Genomic DNA, 13184 nt, shown 5'->3' on the forward strand with positions numbered 1-13184 from the left:
TTTATTTGCTGGCTTTCTATTCTATTGGTCAATGTGCCTGACTTTATGTTAATACCATTGAAGGGGGAGGTGATGTTGCTGGTTCTGAGGCAATGCCAAGTGATGTCTTGAGCAAGTGGTCTGATGGGGCAGGCAGCATTTGCACAGCCTGTCTAACTAAATTTATGAGCAAGGACCATGAGACCATCTTTGCAGCTGTAGAGGAGGCTTTTTCTTGGAAGTCCCCAACTGTGCTGAGAACAGAGGTGACAAAACCAACCAAGAAACAGAAGCTCTAAATGCATACTCCAGGGACCAGTGAACCTTAGGAGGAGGGGCAATGGCGGGGGCAGAAAAAGCAATAAAAGGGGAAAACTCTAAGCATTATAGTGGATTACTGGTTTCTGGGTCCCGCTGCTTGTCTCTCTGAGCAGCCTTTGCTTTCACTTTGAGGCAATAAAGAAAACTTTGCTTTTATATTGCCAGTGTTCCTATCTTTTTTTAAAGTAATAGAGAACAAGGACCCACAGTAAGCCGAGCGCCTCGAACCTGTGCATCACCATTATTGGTTTGATTATTGTGGCTTTGTAGTAAAGTTTTGAAGCCAGGAAGTAGATAGGTCATAAACTCAAGGTGCTTGATTAATATATAATACAGAAAGACTGAAAAACTGTATTATTTTATAGATTTGTAAAGATGATTGACATTTAGTAGCTAATGTTTCATCCTAAAATTTTTTTTTTTTACTGAAAATTTGTAAGAGTGCTAGACTTTTTTTTTTATTCATATGTGCATACAATGCTTGGGTCATTTCTCCCCCCTGCCCCCACCCCTCCCTTACCACCCATTCTGCCCCCTCCCTCTCCTTCCCACCCCCTCGATACCCAGCAGAAACTATTTTGCCTTTATCTCTAATTTTGTTGCAGAGAGAGTATAAGCAATAATAGGAAGGAAGAAGGGTTTTTGCTAGTTGAGGTAAGGATAGCTATACAGGGAGTTGGCTCCCATTGATTTCCTGTGCATGTGTGTTACCTTCAAGGTTAATTCTTCTTGATCTAACCTTTTCTCTAGTTCCTGGTCCCCTTCTCCTATTGGCCTCAGTTGCTTTTAAGATATCTGCTTTAGTTTCTCTGCGTTGAGGGCAACAAATGCTATCTAGTTTTTTTAGGTGTCTTACCTATCCTCATATCTCCCTTGTGTGCTCTCACTTTTATCTTGTGATCAAAGTCCAATCCCCTTGTTGTGTTTGCCCTTGATCTAATGTCCGCATATGAGGGAGAACATGATTTTTGGTCTTTTGGGCCAGGCTAACCTCACTCAGAATGATGTTCTCCAATTCCATCCATTTACCAGCGAATGATAACATTTTGTTCTTCTTCATGGCTGCATAAAATTCCATTGTGTATAGATTCCACATTTTCTTGATCCATTCATCAGTAGTGGGACATCTTGGCTGTTTCCATAACTTGGCTATTGTGAATAGTGCTGCAATAAACATGGGTGTGCAGGTGCCTCTGGAGTAACCTGTGTCACAGTCTTTTGGGTATATCCCCAAGAGTGGTATTGCTGGATCAAATGGTAGATCAATGTTTAGCTTTTTAAGTAGCCTCCAAATTTTTTTCCAGAGTGGTTGTACTAGTTTACATTCCCACAATCAGTGTAAGAGGGTTCTTTTTTCCCCTCATCCTCACCAACACCTGTTGTTGGTGGAGCTCTAGACTTTTTTGTACAGACTTGTGGCAGTGTTTTAACTCTGCTTAACATTTGGTAGATACTTTATAATCATACAGATTTTTTTTTTAAAAGAGCCAGGGTTTTGCTGTGTTGCCCAGGCTGGTCTCAATCTTGTGATTCTCCTTTCTCAGCCTCTGGAGTAACTGGGAGTACACACCACTGTGCCTTACTTTTTTTTTTTTTAAATTTGTGTTTCAAACTTGTATTTAAGCTTTCCCTCATAGTGATCTGTGTGTGTGTGTGTGTGTGTGTGTGTGTGTGTGTGTGTGTGTGTAAGATTAACAAAGGTTTGTTTAGCAAAGCAGGACAAAGAAAGGAGAAATAGAAAGGGAGAAAGGAGTACCCCCTGACCTGTAGGAGTTGGTAGCAGAGAGGTTCCTCTCTTAGTGATTTTCAATATTATGAGGGTTAAAGTTCCTTAGGAAAGCATTTCATAATCATTTTGTAAGTCTTTATACACTTCTTACAGATGTTCTCATCTTTCATCCTCCCATTCTTGTGTTTCTCTTTATTTCTTTTGAAAATGTATGTTATTTCTCATGCCTTAGAACAGAAAAATGTTCCTCTAGGGATGTAGCTTATTTCTCTCACACCTGTTTCCTTGAAGCCAGGAAACCAGATCTGTATATAAATATATTTTAACATAGTATCTATCCTGCTTTAAAATTCTTTCTCTTGTAAAACTGGTCCCCTGCTGGCCATGTTTATTATGCTCTTTTGTCATTTTAGTCTAATAATCTTTAAGTCACTCCTTTACATTCACCGATGCATAGCAATAGTAGTTAACATCATACCTGGCAGTTAGGTGCATAACATGGAAGGTTACCTAACACCTTAACTATTAATTTCTGTATTCCAATGATGTTCCACTTTCCTTGACGTACTACTTATATGGTTGAAAACAGTTCTGTTTTTGACCAAAATATTCTTAATTGTCAATAAGTGCATCTTTCTTGTTCGTTTAGTTTTCTGATTGATTTCATTCTTTCTGTGTACAGTGTCTTTTGGCTTTATCCCTTATCCCACCAGATCCATTACTATTGTTTCTATTACCCTATTGAAATAATCATTGTATAAAATCTCTTACCCAGTATGAATGTATATATTGTATAAACAGTGGATTGGTGTCTTATATAATTTAGTAAGGTTCTTAGCACAGCTTTGCAGTATTCTAGTCAGCTTACTTTGTTCTGAAATTTAGTATTATTTTACCCCCATTTATTGAAGGTCTCTTCTGCCCTCTGCCTTTCTCTTTCATTGTTGGCTCTGTTTTACAGAACAGTGTTAAAACACTTGTGTAATAGCTCTTTGAGATACTGATGGTTGGTGCTGGCAAAAGTGGCTAAGTTGCAAGTTTTGTCTGTCTCAGAGATTTACAGTGCTTTTTAGTATACTGAAGAATCTGAAAGGTTCTTTACCTCCTTAATACAGCCTCTGTCTCCCACACAAGCCTCCCAGAATTTCTTATGTTAAAGCCCCAGATAACCTTTTAATGTTTTTCACTGTTATTTCAAATTACTGTTATTTATTTTAGTGACTCATCTCCTTTCCCTTTCCACTCTGTCTCCCTTGTTTTATAGAAGTTACTCCAATACAGAAACTGTGCCTCTCTTCTGATTAGAAATGTATTATTTCATTTTTGCCAAAGTATAAACTCAGTTCACTATGCTAATATATGCACTAACTTGCATACCTGGTTTATTATTGTTCATACTATTGAATGGTCCCGAAAAACTTCTCAAAGTCTTATGAACACATTTAGTTCATACATACAGTCATATGTATTAGACCTTTTTCTTTAAGTTTAGATATTAGTTTATTACAAAAGAGAGATGTGGAAAGTACACAATAAAGGATTTTCGAACTTCAGTGTAATGGGTAATTTAGGTGATACCATTTCAGTATTGATGTTTTTTAGTCTATATACTTTCCAAGAATGTAACCATCTCTAAATAAGAAATAATCCTTGTTGTCAAAAACTTCTTTGGTGCTTTCATAATCTGGGAAAATAACTGTCTCCAACTTTGAAGCTAACTGGTGGAATGTCTCCACTCTTTAGTTTGATTACTGATAATAGCAGCTACCACCAGTTGCTTGTAGTTCTTTTCCTTGAGGTTTTTCTGGAAACATAAAGTTTCCTTTGGCTACAGTTTCAGCTGCTTTTCCTTCAACTAACACCAGTCAAAGAGCAAAAGAAAATTTCTAAATGTTTCTCCTGCCATGACCGTTTACTGCCATGGCTCAGGAACTGTTCCTTCTAATATCTTCTAATTTGGAAATTCTTTCTCAGTTAATTTAGGAAATTAAGGCTTGTCTGAGACTTTTTCCTTTGGGTTTTCATAGCATGGGTCGCATAATGTCATCGTTTATGTGACTATCTCCCCTTTTAGATGAGTCCCTTATTTATCTTTGTGTTCCTAGCTCTATGAATGTTCACAAGCAATTTTTCTCATATTTCATTTCAGATTTATGTTTGCTTACCTGAAAAAATGCATTCTCAGCTATAAAATTTTCAGGGCCCAATGCAGAATGAAAATGCAGATGCCCTTGTTTAAAAAGCAGGAAGAGGGTTGGGGATATAGCTCAGTGGTTTAGTGTTTGCCTTGCATGCATGAGGCCCTGAGTTCAATTCCCAGTACCACAAAAAAAAAAAAAAGGCACTAGATATAATATAAACTTGATAATACAAAGTTTTTTTCCTTTCTCATGTAATCTTTCTCTCAACTGCATTGTTTTAAATCTACTTAAATCTATTTAATGCCATTCTACATAAAGAACAATTTTAAAATTTTAAACTTATTAAGTATAGTGTGAATATGACTGTTGATTTTTATATTGTGCAGTGCACAGTATTTCATAGCTGGTACATATATCTATATTTCATTACTTACCAGAACAGTGGAAATGCTGTATAAAAGCTGCTCAACTGTTTCCTTTTTTTTTTTTTTTTTTTTAGTACTGGGGTTTGAAGTCAGGGCCTTATGCTTCCCAGGTGCTCCACCATTTGAGCCATACTTCCAGCCCTTTTCTGTTTTGGGTTTTTTTTTTGAGATTGGGTGTCCCGAACTTTTTGCCTCAGGCTTTGAGCCGCAATCCTCCTGATATCTCCCTCCTGAGTAGATAGGATTATAGGTGGGAGTCTGGCTGGCCTGGAATTTGTTGTTCAGTTGAGACTGGCCTCAAACTCATGCTCTCTTGCCTCAGCTTCCCAAGTGCTAGTATTAGTTGTACACCATCACAACTAGCCTAAATCAGTTCTTGAAACTTTCACTTTCTGGCAACACTGCTTTTGACTTGCTGATGAGTAAGGCAGAACTAAAAGGAAAAGGAACTGTGAGTTGCACTATTTTTCTCTTTATGTCATCAGTTTTAGCAAAAACTTCAGGGAAGTAACATGACTATGAAAAGATGATAGCATTCCTTTGTCTCTCCTTCCTTCCTTCCTCTCTCCCTCACTCCCTCCTTTCCTCTCTCCTTTCCATTACACACTCATTGTGAATAGACTGTGTTGGGTAGTCTTCTGTATATATCTGTTAGGTCTAATTGGTATATAATGTTGCTCAGGTCCTTTATTTCCTTACTGATCTTTTCTCTGGTTGTTCTATCCACTATTGAAAGTGAGGTATTGAGATTTCCAAGTTTTATAGAACAATTTCTCTGGTTTAGTTCTGTTAATTTTTTGCTGTATATATTTAGAGACTCTGTTGTTAGGAGCATATCCTTGTTGGATTGTCCTTGTTTTTTTTTGATTTAGTGTGTTTTATTGAAATAAGATAGCCATCCCAGCTTTCTGATGGTTACTGTTTACATGGAATATTTTTTTTCTATCCTTTTGCTCTCAACTTCTTTACCTCTTCATAACTAAAGTGAGTTTCATAGATAGTTGATAGATGGGTCATGTGTTTTTTAAATCCAATTTGCTAACCTCTGCCTGTAATTGGACAGTTTAAGTCATTTACATTTAAAGTAATTACGGGTAAGGATTAACTTCTGTCATTTAACTGTTTCTTTTCGGTATGGCTTATGTACTTTTTGTTTCTTATTTCCTATACTGCCTTTTTATGTATTTAGGTGATTTTTAAAGTACTTTTTGATTTCCAGTTTTTGTATTTTTTATTTTAGTTATTTCCTTTGTGATTGCCTCAGGGAATAAGTGTGATTAACATCTTAAATTTATTTAACAACCTCCTTTGAGCAATGCTAACTCAGTTTCCGTAGTATGGAAATATTCTGTACCTACACATTTCTGTCCCATTGCCATTATCTTTTTATTGTTAAGGTATAGTGATGCATCTCATAACAGGGAGGGGATGTATCTTAAGGAACATGTTCCTAAGTGATTTTATCATTATATAAATATCACAGTATACTTATACAAACCAATACCTCTATGATGTTGCCAGTTCACATAATCTAATGGGACACCTGTCATGCATGCAGTGTGTCATTGACCAAAAAACATTATTATATTGTTCATGACTGTATACTTTAATATATTATGCCCATTAGTATAGGCTTATGATTATTATTCATCACATTTGAGAAATTTCTGTCATGTTTTCAAATGTTTTTCCTGTGCTCTTTTTTTTCTGAAATTCCTATTCATATTTTGTTATGCTTGGTAAAGAAGAAAATAAATAAGAAACATAGGAAATGAAATAAAAGGAAGTTAAAAAACTTTTCAGAAAAACTATTAGTGTTCTTTGAAGGGATTATAACCATGAATCAAAATCAGAGTGCTGTATAAAAGACGGTGAGAGATTCTTAGAAGTAAACACATGAGACCAGGTGCAGTGACTCAAGCCTGTAATCCTAGCTACTCTGGAGGCAGAGTATACCTCCTCCTCACCTCTGCAGGGCTCTCTGCCCTAGACTGGGACGGAGGTCTGGGGAGAGCAGTGGAGCCACCACTGTAGCCTCCTTGTCCCAGGGGAAGTCTCTTGGGTAACCCTGCTGGTTTGCTGCCACCCATTTTTTTTCCCCTCCAAGGGGCAAGGTTGACCAATAGTTTTGGCCAGACTTAGCCTCTGCACTGTTCAAGGTCAGCTCATGCAAAATGTTCAGGAGACCCTACTTGAACCAAAAAAACTGGGCTCAAGTAGTAGGATATGCCTGCCTAGCCAGCGGCAGGCCCTGAGTTCCAACTTCAGTACTGTCAAAAAGAGGAAAAAAAATTATGATAGAAAGATTAGAAGATAAAGTTAAGGAAATCACCCAGGATGAACAAAATGAAGAGAAATCTGAGTGCAGTAGTATGTACAATCCCAGTTACTAGGGAGGCTGAGGCAGAATTGCCAGCCTGGGCAACATGATGAGAGTTTATTAAAAAGAAAAAAGTAAGAAAAGTGGAGGATCAATTTAAAAGATTGAATTAATTAACAGGAACTATAGAAAGAGAACAGAGAAGTTGAAAGGGAGGAAATTATAGGCTATATATAATACAAGAAAAAATTTAGAAGTGAAGGATATGAGTTACAGATGAAAAAAGCTAACTAAATAACCACCAAAATGAAGAACTATGTACAGCAAATCTTACCACATGGAAATACATAGAGGAGAGGCGGAAAAAAAAAAAAAAAAAAAAAAAGGAACTAGGGTAAAAAGAATAGAGCCAGGTGCTGGTGGCTGGCTTATCGGTAATCCTAGCTACTTCACAGACTGAGATGGGAAGGATCATGGTTCCAACCCAGCCTGGATAAAAGTTGCAAGATTCCATTTCAGTGGAAGAAAGCTGGGTGTGATGATGCATGTCTGTTATCCCAGCACAGTGGGAAGCATAAAATAGGAGGATCACTGTCCAAAGTCTGCCTGAGTAGTAAGACCCTGTCTCCAAAATAACCAGAGAAAAAGGAGTGGAGGCACTGCTCTAGCAGTAAAGCACCTGCCTAGCAAGCACACAAAGTCTTGAGTTCAAACTCTAGTACCATCAAAAAAATTTAAAAAGTAGAGGATAGGAATGGTATAATTTTCTCAGTAGTAGCTATAGAAACTAGAAATCATTGGAAAGGAACCTATAAAATTTTGAGCAAATGATCTCTACCCTGGCGTTTCATACCAAACTAAATAATGCGTGAAGACAAAATAGAATAAAGACACAGGTATGCAAAGTCTTACATAATTTAACTTCTGTTAGAGTTTAAAGTGGTTCAACAAATAGCACTCTCTTTCCCTTCCTGAATTCTATATAAGTTGGGCGAGATAAAGCATATGGAGACCAGGATATCATTTTTGTTCTAACCTTCAATTTGGAAAACTGGATTTTTACTACTAATACTGAACATCAGAATTAGGCCAGTTTACCCATTAGGCACGGGCAATTTTGAATAAAAAAGTTAAAAGTATGAAGGAGCAGAATGAAATTTCTTCACACTAATTAGCAGGCCCTAAAGAAGAGGAAGAGAGGAAGAGGCTAAGTTTTGTTCATGTCATTTCCCAAAATTTATTGATGAAATAAACTACCATCTCCTTAGGTAAAGAATGAATGAGGATAGTAGAAAGAGTCCAGAAATTTTATGATAATGAATGTTCTTCTACATAGAATGAAAAAGCAGAAGTGGGACATAATTATTTTATTTATTATCTTTGATGTTTCCTTTCTTAGAAACTATAGGAGGATGTGTTCCATCAAAAAAGAGTAAGTAAATCATGAAAGACAAAAACAGAAGAGTCTTCATGAGAGAGGGCATGGAAATTGATAGAATGATAATGAAAAGAAGTCTCAGGGTGACAACTGTGGTAGAAGTCAAGTAGTATCAGAAAGTTCTTGAAGGCTATCCAAGGAGAAAACAACAACAATCAAAAAAAAAGATAGCTTGATGTATTTGAACACATTGAAAGAATATTTATAGTTTTATCGGTGAATTATTATTATTTTTATTTTGGTCCTATGGTTTGAACTCAGGACCTATAGCTTGAGCCACTCTACTAGCCCTTTTTCGTGATGGGTTTTTTTGAGATAGGGTCTCACAAACTGTTTGCCTGGGCTGGCTTCGAACCACGATCCTCCTGATCTCTGTCTCTTGAGTACCTAGGATTACAGGTGGGAGCCACTGTATCTAACTCTGTCAATGAAAAATTGATACACATATGAAAAAGCTTAAAAATGAGGCAATGATTAATTTTAGGTGAAACTGAAAAGTATACTGAAAGAGAAATGTGACTGCAGTATATGTATTACTTTAGTTAAAATACTAGATCTAGCAGTACAATGGCTTAAAACATTGTTTTATTTCTTTGTTGTATAATAATTCCTAGGTGAGTGGTCACTAGATCTAGAGGAATAGTTTGTTCCATGTGATCATTTAGATACCTCCATTGATCATGTTGTCCCAAAATATGGCCAAAGGCTAGCAGTGTAGGTATGTTAGAAATACAGAATGTTAGGCCCTATCCCAACCTTCTTAATCAGAATCTGCATTTAGGGAACTAGTTGATTCTTAGGTACAAAATTTTGAAATTCATTAGACTGGATTAGAGCATAATTGTTGGTTGAATGATTGAATCTGGATGGTTGAAGATTTTATTTATTGAGAAGGGCAAATGCATGATTTATAAAACCATACCTAATACAGAGAAGGTTGAGAAATGTAGTCAAGTCATATGCCCAGGATGAAGGAGAAAATGAATTGATGCACATCTAGCAAATTCTATGTTACTGTATAGTACTTAGCTCAGCTGTCAATAATATTGATATATTAAAATCATCCTGGGAGGCTGAAGGGGGTAGGGTGATGTGTCAGTCTGTTTTCTGTTGCTGTAATAAAACACTGGAGAGTAAGGAACTTTAGCTCACACTTTTGGAAATTGAAGAGTATGGTACCAGCATCTACTTGGATTAGGTGAGGGCCTTCTGGCTATGAGAGATGGACTCATGGTGAGACAGAATACCAGAGATATTCAGGGGCCAGACTTGCTCTTTTTATAACCGTTCTCACAGGAACTAACTGGGATTCTGTAAGAGCCTCATTAATACTTTCTGAGGGCAGTACTCTCAGTGACCTAATTATTAGGCTCTACCTCTTAAAACATTCTATTACCTCTCAACATTGGGGACCAGACTTCTAGTACTTGTGTGTTTGGGGGACACCTTCAAACCATATCTAAACTGTAGCAGATGGGGAAATACTTAGGTGTACAATTTCGTTTGTTTCTAGGGGGGATGTTTGAGATAGTCAAATCCATGTCTTCCATAGTAGGAAGTCAGTGGATATATCTAAAGCTAAAATAGAATAAAAAGTATGATTTTAAGCATGCTATTTAGATACATGAAAATATATCCTGTTAGTAGCTGAAGGAATTGAAAGCACTTGTTTCTGAGGAAAGAAATTGGGAGTTGGTAGGGAAATACAAAATGATTTTACTTACGGAGCCTGCAATTTGTAAAATTATCAGCCTATGTAACGTTAGCAGCTCTCTGGTTTAAGATTTGGATAGAATCATAACTTCTTTTTCAGTTCAGTGGACTCTAAAGATAGCTGGTTTGTGAAGCCACTCATTTTATAGTTTACACATGACTCAGAGGTTCAGTGGTTCAGTGTCTTCTTGTTCAGGGTCACTCACTGATTGAAGGTCTTAGCTTAAGTTGGTTCATTTTATACATATATGTGTAGATATACTTTTTTTTTTTAAAGCATCTGGTAGCTTTCTGTTATTACGTCTCAAATAGTTTCTTATAGAAGGTTACTTGAATGGTAATTATTGTTGTGATTAGCTTTTCCCTTAATTATGCAACAATTATTCTAGGTGTATTAGACTTTTCTTCACTGTGTTAAAATACCTAAGGAAAACAACTTAAGGAAAGAAAGATTTTCCAGGAATGGGGGGAGGGAGGGAAGATAAAGGAGAATGATAGAGGGGGTGAATTTAACTATGATATATTGTAAGATTTTTTTTTTTTTCTTTTTTGATGGCACTGGGGTTTGAACTCAGGGCCTCATGCTTTCTAGGCAGGTACTTTTACCGCTTGAGCCACTTTAGCAGCCCTCTTTTTTGTGATGGGTTTTTTTTGACATATAGGGTCTGGCTTGGAACCAGGAGCCTCCTGATCTTTGCCTCCTGAGTAGCTAGTTGTAGCATGAGACACAGGTGCCTGGTTTGTAAGAACTTTTGTAAATGTCACAGTGTACCCCCAGTACAGCAGTTAAAAAAAAAAAAAAAAAAAAAAAAACGAAAGAAAGATTTATTTTGGTTTAGGGTTTCAGACCATCATGGTGGAGAGGGTATGGTGAAGCAGAGCAACTCACATAATGGCTACCCATAAGCAGAGAGAAAAAGAGAATTCCTGTTCTAACAGGCTTCATTCTTCCCCTTTTATTCCATCTGAATCCCCAGCCTATGTGGTGGTGCTACCCACATTCAGGGTGGGTCTTCTACTGTTAGTCCTCTCTGGAAACACCCTCACAGGCATACCCAGAAGTGTGCTTACTAATCTTCTAAATGCTTCTCAATCCAATCAAGCTGACAAAATCAAGATTAACCATCATGCCAGGTAAACTTTCTAAGCCAAGTTTTAAGATTCAGGCTCACCGAACAATTGAAAATTAACCAAAAGACATCAGATTTCTTTTTTTGTTTGTTTGTTTGTTTGACCATACTGTGGTTTGAACTCAGGGCCTTGTGTTTGCTAGGCATGTATACCACTTGAGCCATACTCCAGTCTCTTTTTGCTTTAGTTATTTTTCAGATAAGGTTTAGAGGTTTTGCCCAGGCTGGCCTTAGACTATAATTGTCCACTTATGGAGGTTGCAGTTGTCCTGATCTCTGCCTCCCAGGTAGCTGATAACAGGCATGAGCCATCATACCCATATCCAAATTCTTTTGAAACAATTCCACTTTCTGTTAAAATTGGCAGTAGGAAAGAAGGGATGCAAAAACATCAGTCTGGAGTAATAGTCTTTTAATTGCAGGTGATTTTGAATGTCTACTAAGTACCTTTCATTGTGTTAGGCTTCAAGCAACATCAAAGTTATGATTTGAACCAGAAGTAGAAATGGGTTGTTTCTTAGAATGAATAATCTCTTAATGATTTATTTAAAAATGAAATAAATATATACTAAATGGTATTGTTTACTCTTCTGTATTATTGAAACATTTTAAAAGAAATTCATTAAAATCCTTGGCAGTTAATAATTGGGCTAAAGTTGGAATCTCATATTCATTTACCACATTTTATAAATGGAACCAAGAATTTTTCTTTGCTTGAACCCATTGCTATGGTATGCACTGGGAAGCACTGAGTCTTACTTTCAAATCTTCTCTCATAAGAAAAAACTTCATTTCTAGGAATTACAATTTTTTTTGGGGGAAAATTTTGTACCATTAATGGCTTCAAAGAAAAACTTGAAGGTAGTAATTTTGTTATAAAATTACCACACTTTCTTTAGGCGGTAAGACATTTGCTACTTTTATAAGAAAAAATGGAGATGAGTGGAAAATAAGTATGGTTTGTTTTTTCATAACACATGTTCCTACTAAAATTTAAATGTGGGCTGGGGCAGTGGCTCAAGTGGTAGAGTGCCTGCCTAGCAAGTGTGAGGCTCTGTGTTTAAAGCCCAGTACCACCAAAAAGTTTTTTAAATATTCTTTTAGTTATAAGAATCAGATTATCAACTTAAAGTGAAACCTAGTAATTTTCTGAGTCTTGAATTTTCCTAGTAGCACTTTATTAGGTACATGAATTTTTTTTGTCCTTTTGTAGCTTTTATTTATGTATGCAAACTTGATTTATAGAAACTTTTTTGTTGTACTGGGGTTTTGAACTCAGGGCCTTGAGCTTGATAGGTAAGCATTCTACCATTTGAGGTCCCCGGCCAAATCCTTTTTTTGCTTTAGTTATCTTTTGACTAGGATCTTGTGTTTTTGCCCAGGAGTGGCTGTGGACCATGATCCTTTCACCTATGCCTTCTGCAAAGCTGGGATTATAGATGCATGCTACTATATCTACCCAGCTTGTTGGTTAAGATGGGTGTCTCATTTACTTTTTGCTTGGGCTGGTCTTGACCCACAATACCAAAATCCCAGGTAGCTGGGATTACAGTTGTGAGCTGCCATGCCTGGCCTGTAGAGATCCTTTTTTTTTTTTGGCACTGGGGTTTGAACTCAGGACTTCATGCTGGTTAGGCAGGCACTCTACTACTTGAGCCAGTCCTCTAGCCTGTTTTTGTGTTGGGTATTTTCAAGATAGGGTCTTGTGAATGATGCGTGGGTTGGCTTCAGACTATGATCCTGCTGATTTCTGCGTCCTGAATAGCTAGGATTATAGGTGAAGCCTCCAGTGCCTGACTTATTTTGAGTGGAAGAGCTAGTAATGTTTCTATAAAGTTTTATTAACAAAATTTTGGGTTAATATTATCTTTATTGTTTATGGCTTTTGTAAGATGCTGTTTACCAAGTTATTAAAAAAAATTAGAATACTCTAAAACTATTTCAGTTATTAGATGAGGTTGAACTAATGTTTTAGGAGTAGAACCCCT

The 13184-nt window shown here is 36.8% G+C and overlaps 1 protein-coding gene and 1 pseudogene across 8 annotated transcripts in view; one reads left to right on the forward strand and one right to left on the reverse strand.

The window, feature by feature from the left end:
* Positions 1–13184, forward strand: part of Tut4 (terminal uridylyl transferase 4) — a 102479-nt gene that overhangs the window by 12249 nt on the left and 77046 nt on the right. The window lies entirely within an intron of this gene.
* On the reverse strand, positions 3628–4065 carry LOC109688828 (10 kDa heat shock protein, mitochondrial pseudogene; annotated as a pseudogene).

The sequence above is a fragment of the Castor canadensis genome, chromosome 7 (assembly GCF_047511655.1).
Source record: "Castor canadensis chromosome 7, mCasCan1.hap1v2, whole genome shotgun sequence".
Lineage (NCBI taxonomy): Eukaryota > Metazoa > Chordata > Mammalia > Rodentia > Castoridae > Castor > Castor canadensis.